This window comes from Vicugna pacos, unplaced genomic scaffold (genome assembly GCF_048564905.1).
Source record: "Vicugna pacos unplaced genomic scaffold, VicPac4 scaffold_20, whole genome shotgun sequence".
NCBI lineage: Eukaryota > Metazoa > Chordata > Mammalia > Artiodactyla > Camelidae > Vicugna > Vicugna pacos.
In genome coordinates, this window is record NW_027328741.1 from 81,416,957 (window position 1) to 81,424,926 (window position 7,970).

The 7,970-nt window shown below is 33.4% G+C and overlaps 1 long non-coding RNA gene across 1 annotated transcript; it reads right to left on the reverse strand.

The window, feature by feature from the left end:
- Positions 1-6,443: 6,443 nt before the first annotated feature.
- On the reverse strand, positions 6,444-7,763 carry LOC140694080 (uncharacterized). The gene is made up of 3 exons (XR_012069836.1): positions 7,642-7,763; positions 7,026-7,170; positions 6,444-6,684 (listed from the first exon to the last, which is right to left on the reverse strand). It is a non-coding gene; the product is annotated as an uncharacterized lncRNA (long non-coding RNA).
- Between the last annotated feature and the right edge of the window lie 207 nt (positions 7,764-7,970).

Genomic DNA, 7,970 nt, shown 5'->3' on the forward strand with positions numbered 1-7,970 from the left:
AAGGTCAGAACATAACTAAATAAAATAATGATTAAAAATAGAAACATTCAATCATACTAAATAATGGCTTTTGAAAGATAAATAAAATTGATAAGCTTTAACCAGACTCATGAGAATAAAAGAGTACAGATTAATAAGCTCATAAATAAATGAGAAGTTACAGCTTATTTCAAAGCAATACAAAGCAGCATAAGAAGATACAACAAATTATATTTAAATAAAATGGAAACCCTAGAAGAAATACACAATTTCTTAGAAAGACATAATCTCCAGGATGGAATGAGAAATAGAAAATATGAACAGATTACCACTAATGAAATTGAATAAGTAATTAAACAATATATCCCAAGAAACAAAATTCCAGGTGTAGACAGCTTCACAGTTGAATTCTGCCAAATATTTACAGAAGAGCTATCATCTATACTTCTCAGAGAATTCCAAAAATTTGCAGATTAAGGAAGGCATCCTACCCCAATTTTTGTATCACACTACTACTAAAACTGGAACAAATACCTCAAAATATTACAGGTTAAAACTACTGATAAGCATTGATGTAAAAATCATCACTGAAATGTTAGCAAAAAAAAAAAATACATTAACAGGATTATATACTATGATTAAGTCCATTTTAATCCAGGGATGCAAAAGTGATACATTACCTATAAATTAATCAATATGATACACCACAGTAACAAATTAAATAATAAAAATTTTATAGTCTCATCAATAGAGTCATAAAATATTTTGACAATTCATTAACTATTTAAGATTATATTTCTCCTCAAATTGGGCATGAGGAAACATTCCTCAACACAGTTAAAATCATATATGACAAGAACTCAGCTAGCATGACCCTCACTGATTAAAAGCTGAAAGCATTTCCTGTAAGAGCAGTAAGAAGACAAGAATGTTCACTCTTACCACTTTTATTCAGTATAGTATTGGAAATTCTAGCCATAGCTATCCAAATAAATGGAAATATAATATAGCTAATTAAGAATAGGAGTAATAGTATCTGTTTGCAGATGACATACTTTAAACAAAAATCCTATAGATGGCACCTCAAAACTAATAGGGCTTATCAATGCATTTGGTAAAATTTCAGAATGTAAAATTAACATACAGAAATCTTGCATTTCTGCACACTAACAACAAGCTAACAGATAGAGAAAGTGAGGGAAATGTCTCATTTACAGTTGCATTACAAAAAAAATCTAGAAATATATCCAACCAAGGAGATAAAAGACCTGTACACAGAAAACTATAAAATACTTATAACAGAAATTTAAGATAATGCAAAGAGATGAAAGGATATACTGCGTTCATATATTAGGAAAAAAATATTGGTTAAATGACAGTACTAGCCAAGAAAACACATTAATTAAATTCAGTGCCTATCAAAATAACAAGGGCATTTTCAGAATTAACAATAAATAATTCTAAAATATACATGTAAACACAAAAGTGTTGAAATCACTAAAAAAAGGAAAAGAAAAGAAAACAATGAACACAAACATATTTGACAAAGAACAAAGAGGATGTATCACTTTCCCTGATTTAAAACTATATTACAAAGCTACAGTAATAAAAAGAATATGGTAGTGGCACAGAACAAAGAAAATAATGGAACAAAAAGAATGCCTGAAAATGAAATCAGACAGTTATTGTCATTTAGCCCATTACAAACAATGAATATACTGTGGGGGAAAGGTAAACAACAGGCATATGAAACCGGTCAACATCACTAACCATCAGAAAAATGCAAGTCTAAAACACAATAAGATTTTATGTCATTCCTGTCAGAATGAATATAATCAAAAAGAAAACAAATATTAGTGTTGGTGAGGATGTAAGGAAAACAACCCTGATGCACTTCTGGAGTGAATGTAAATTTGTGCAGCAACTGTGGAAAACAGTAAGCAGTTTTATCTAAAAATTAAAAATGAAATATAATCCAACATTTCCATATCAGGATACTTATTCCAAGAAAATTAAAACAGAAACTAGAAAAGATATATTCAAACCTATATTCACTGTGGCATTATTTACAATATAGAGGATATAGAAGCAAACTAATTGTTCATCAATAGATGATGGATAAAGAAAATGTGTGTTTATAGTATATATATCTACACATCAATATATTTTATTTTATATTTTATAGATCTATCTATCTATTTATCTATCTATCTATCTATCTATCTATCTATCTATCTATCTATCTATATACACACACACATATAAAAATACAATGTGTTATTACTCAGTTATAAAAAGAATAAGTTTTTCATTTGCAACAAATGGGTAGACCAACAGGGTAATATGCTAAGTGAAATAAGTCAGAAAGGGAATGACATATGCTGTATGATTTTACTCATATATGGAATTTATAAGAAATGAACATAACACAACAGAAAAGGAGATCTTAGATATACAAAGAAACAGGTTGTTCACAAGAAGGAGGGAAACGGTGTGAGGAAAAAGAAATATTTGACGAAAATTAAGAGAGAAAATTTTCCAGTTGCAAATTAATGAGTCAGGGGCAAGAAATGTGCTTTATGGGGAATAGTAAATAACAATGAAATATCTTTAAATAGCAACATATCATAACTAGATATATACTGGTGATCAGTTTGAAATGTACTAAAAATAGCAGTGTGTTGTGTAAGAGGAACTAACACAGTTTATAGATTAAAGTACACTTGAAAAACTTACATATTTATAGAAAAAATTAGATTTATATTTAACAGTGGCAGGGGTTGGGAAAGGAGAATTTGATTATTGCACTCAAAAGCTGCAAACCGCCAGCCGTAAAATAAATGTGTCCTGGGGATGCCCCATAGTAATATGAAAATTACAATTAAAATGGCTTTCTGTTATATATGAATGTTGTTAAGGGAGTAGACCCTAAGTTTTCTCATCACAACCAAAAAGCAAATTGTATCTCTTTAATATTCTATCTAAATGTGATAATGAATTCTCCTTAAAGTTGCTATGATATTTATTTCATGATACCTGTAAATCAAATCACTATCCTGTGCACCTAAACTTACACAATATTCTACACCAATTGTTTCTCAATAGAAGCAGAAGGAAAAATGGAAAATAAATATTCACTTATTCCCATGTCATTTCCCATGATTGTTTCTGCAGCAAGTAAACTTGAGTAATGATATACTAATCCTATTTAAAGATACTAATCCTAGTTAAAGTTAATAATAAATAAGTGATTCTAATAAATAATACGTAAATATAATAATAAAATTAGTGTTTTATCATGCCTTAAAGTTACTTCATGTTAACAGCCCACTACTTCTGTAGGCATAAAAATTTCACTCTGTGTATTCATCTGAGATTAGGGAATGGAAACAAATTTAAAACTGGCTGCTCTTGCTGTGAGTGATAAAGTACACTGTCTCTGACCCATGGTCTCATCTCCCCGACAGCATCTGTAAGAAATGAACAAGCAAGGATGCTAAAAATCTCAGCATGGTAAAATCTCAGAACTCCTACAATTCTTAACTGTTTTGCAATGGAAATGCAATACTGACAAAGACTTGATTTTGGATAACAATGTGGTGTTTTCTCATGGTTGCATTAGGGGATGTGAGGAAATCCCTGAGATCCACAAGAAACATTCTTGCTCAAGTGCTGGGCATAGAAGTGTAAAGTTTCTGCATTATTAGGACTGAGGACTGCTTTCAAAATTATGACTATGCTCACTTTTTTCCAGGTAGTCCAAGGGAAGAAACTTTATAGAAATTTGTAGGTGAACGGGAATAAGTCAGTGGTTCAGACTGTATAAATTAGTCAAGGGTGATTAAAGCCAAAATAAGTTGAGTCAACAATGAGAATTAGAAGAAAAAAATTAGACATAAGCTTAAATTAAAAAGGAGACACAGTCCTGTGCTGGGCTCTGAGGACTGGAGAATGTATATGCCTCAGTCCAGTTCAAGGGTTCAGTGGCTTGGCCCTAGCATCAGCTAGGGATTCAATGAACAGGTAAAAATTAGTATACTGGGAGAAATATAATCTACCTCTCCCTGATCGGAAGAAAATCTGGTGGCTCAATGAAACTCTTAATTCAAAGAGGTTCTGCCAGATGCAGAAGAATAATTCAATGATGACTCAACTAAGACAAACTTAGTTACTGCTTAACAATCCATTTTCACACACACACACAGTGAAAGAAAGATTTGTAGTATTTAGTGGGAAGAATTCTGTTGGCAGAGCTCAGAGAATAGTTTTTAAAAACCAGGCAACATTTCTACTTTTGCAAATAGTCTAGCTTTTCCCAGGTAGAAAACTACAGATGGACAAACAAACAATATTCTTCCTTAGGATTTCTAATTTTGAAAGTAAACTGTAGCTTTTGACTTATCAGTATAGAACCTTGTTAAGATGATCATGGTAAGATCCACTGTCTGATAAGAGAGCTGGAAAATACCTGCTGAACCAGCCCATCTGAACCCCAGACGGCAAATTTAAGCACCAACGTAGCCACCATCAGTGTTGAACTGACAAATTTAAAAGATTTATGTTTCAGTTGTAGGAAAAACCACAGCTGTCCAGACACATATCTCCTGCTGCAAGTGGTCTCTTTCCTTCTCTTGGTAAAGGACATATTGGTGGGATGTTGCAAGTGATTACCCTGGCCCATTTGCCCTTTCTCCAGATTATCAAAGGCTTCCTTCAAAACTCATGACATATTTTCAGGACTCAATTTTGCCATTCCAGTTATCAGCTGACACAGGCAGCATGATTATGAGCAGAAGCCCTAGACACCCTGACCTTGCCTACAATTTTTCCAGCATTTCAGGGCATTTCACATTCTGTAAATGCTTCACATTTTATTTTAAATTAATGGAAAATTGTCAAAGTCTCCAATGAATATTTTATATTTATTAATATCTGCAGAAAATTGGTACTCATGCTGTTGGACAAATTTTTAATTCTATCACCCTCACCTCCTTCTAGTGCACACATATAAGTTTGCAATTTGGTTGCTGAATATGACCACCCCTACCAAGTTTCTAGTACCTCTTAGATACTTCCCATGTGAAGGTTAGAAGGGGCACAAGTTATGTGGGGTGCATAAACCTACATAAAATGTTTGCAATAGCACTGTCTCTTCTGGACAAAGCTCTGATTCTAAGAAGTAAATTAATTAGAAGGCAGTATAATTATTAGAATGGGGAAGAAAATCAGCTATTTTGGGGTGGGTGGGTGATGAAGAGACAGGAAAAAATCCAGCAAATGAGAATGGAATGCTTAAGGCCTCTGGAGGCATGAATTAAGAAGGAAATAATACTTTGTCTCCTGTACTTACCTCCACTTACTGTCTTGAGTGACTAGTCCTTGGGCTATGAAAAGAGCTAGTACGTGGTGAAGAGTAAAGACCATAACGAAATAATTTGAAAACCATGAGAGTTTTGTTGTTTCACGAAAGTAGATTTTGCTTAAATTCAACATACAATTTCATTCACTAAATACTAAAATGCATCCTGTGGCATGTGCTGTGTTTACTGTACTGGTATACAAGTTAGACAAGGAAAGGCTGATAGACACAAAACATCTGAAGGAGGTGGTTGCTGTGCTGAGACTGGGAAAGTCTAAGTAGGTAAAAGGAGAACACCCAGAGCCCAAGGAATAGCTGAAGCAAAAGTGGTGTGATTTCAGCTAACATAGTTGACAACCATTTCCCTGGATGTATCTACAGATACAGTGAAACATAAAGCTATGCCAAGGTAGTCAGATGCCAGATTTATAAAGAAATGACAAATCTAAGTTGAATTTGTGGGCTTAGATTTGGAAAGGCATTAAGTGCCACCTTCAGGTCGTAAGCTTTTCTTTGGCTGGAATATAAAAGTAACATAAAGTATTGACTAGATAATTTAGTGTAGACTCTTGAGGGCAGGAAATGAAAGCACCAATTGGAATGGTTTGAGAACAGCACGAAGAAGACAATAGATAAAATTACTTCTTATATTCTACCACATGCTGAATATACCATCTGAGACTACATCATGTGACCATTACAATTCCAGGCATGACATAATAGAGACCATGATCACTGGGCCGGTTCCTGCATTTATCTCCTGTTCCAACCTAGACTAGCTTAACACTTTAAATACTTTCCAGGATGAACCAGAAACCACTTAGTACTTTTCCCTCTCTCCATGTTTTAGTCTTTCTCCAAATTCTTTCATTTTCTCTTCAACCTTACAAGAAATTATTTAAATTAACCCCCATATACTTCCATCAAAGGATAAAATCAATCAAATATCTCTTTTTTTCTTTTAATGGTAACTTACTCTCCTGTTTAACTCTTAACTCTATTTAAAAAAATAAGGTAAATACAGCTACACATCTATGTTTATTTTTCAAATAAGAAAATTGCACATATTTGTCGACATTTGCCAACATCAATTTTAATCTTTGTTTTCCTGCATAATCTGGTAGTCCTCAGGTAGTTCAGTTGTGATTAGGATGACAATCATAAACTGAAGATGTCTCACGTGTTGGCCTTGAAAGAGAGGTAGTTGATGTATCAGCTATCACTGGCAATAGAAACCGTGGGTTGATCCCTGGTTGAAGTTTAGAAAAATGACCTTCATTGGCAGATATGTTGTGATATCTATTTGGAAAAGTAGAAGGCTCCACCTTTAGTCCAAAATAATTACTCTGTAAGGGAGACAAGATGCTGTACTGAGAAGCAGAAATTTTAGTTGTAATGAAGTTCACAACACGGCCATTGGCTTCAATGCAGCTGCTTTGAGAGTGCCCGTGGGCAGTGGTCAACTGATTTAAAATAGCACTTTGATCCACAGCAATTTGTTCTGGTGGTCTAACTGACATTCATGATGGAGGAGAAAAATCACCTCTGATCGGGGTAGTTTTATCACCAATTATCTGGCTAGTAGAGGACTTTCTTATTAGAGGCATGTTTAAATTTGCAGAAGTTAAAAATGCACTTTCACCACTAGTGTCAGCCACAAAACAAGAATTATGATTATCCACATTACCCACTGCTTTATGGTGCTTCTTCTTGAAATCTTCAGCCAATGAAGATACCAGAGAGGCAATTTTAATCCCAACTCTTCTTTTTATTCTCACTAAAAGCTGGGGACAGCCTCGTTTATAATTTGGATTATGATAGAACTGCAGCTGCTACCAAAGGAGAAAGATTTTAGTAATATTTTAAACCAAAATACAAGACTAAAATAAGCCTAACCTATAAAACCACACATTTCACGTCTAATATGCAAAGGCAATATCATCAAAATATGAACATTGTTGACGATATTTTGAAGTTCCTTACTTGGATAATACACATTTAAATAGTGTAGTCATCAAATTTAAGAAGTTAGCATTTGCAGTAACGGTGTATGCCACTTTTTAAAAGCAGCTTTAATAGCTTTATTTCGATTTCTGGTAAGATTCAGAGTTGCAAGCAAAGTTTCTCATAATCTTGACTACAGAAGGCACTGTCCTCATTTTTTAGAATAAGTAAAAGATTTTAGCCTTAGTAGTTTTATACAATTTTCAAAATCAAGCTTTACATTTATATAACCATATATTGATGTACAAAATAAAATTTTATATACAAATTACCAAGTGGTAACTAAAATTTCTGAATACCTTGCTTAAAACAAAGACTTCTTTTTGTTCTGCCAGAAAGTCATCTAGACAAGCAGATCTTTGATAATTCTGCCGCACTTTAATTAACCCATAAAGGTTAAGCTGTCTAACTAAACTTTTCATACTTCCAGTTTCAAATATTCTGAAAGGGGCCTTTCTTTCCAAAACTTCCTTCTTAAAGACAACTTCATCAATCATTATGGAAGTTCCATTATCATTCCACCAGATGGATTTAAATTCGTCACCACCAGCCATTGTCCAGAGTTTTCTTGGAACTGTCAGAGAATGAAAAATCATTATCTTCATTTGGTTCAGAGACACAATGTGTG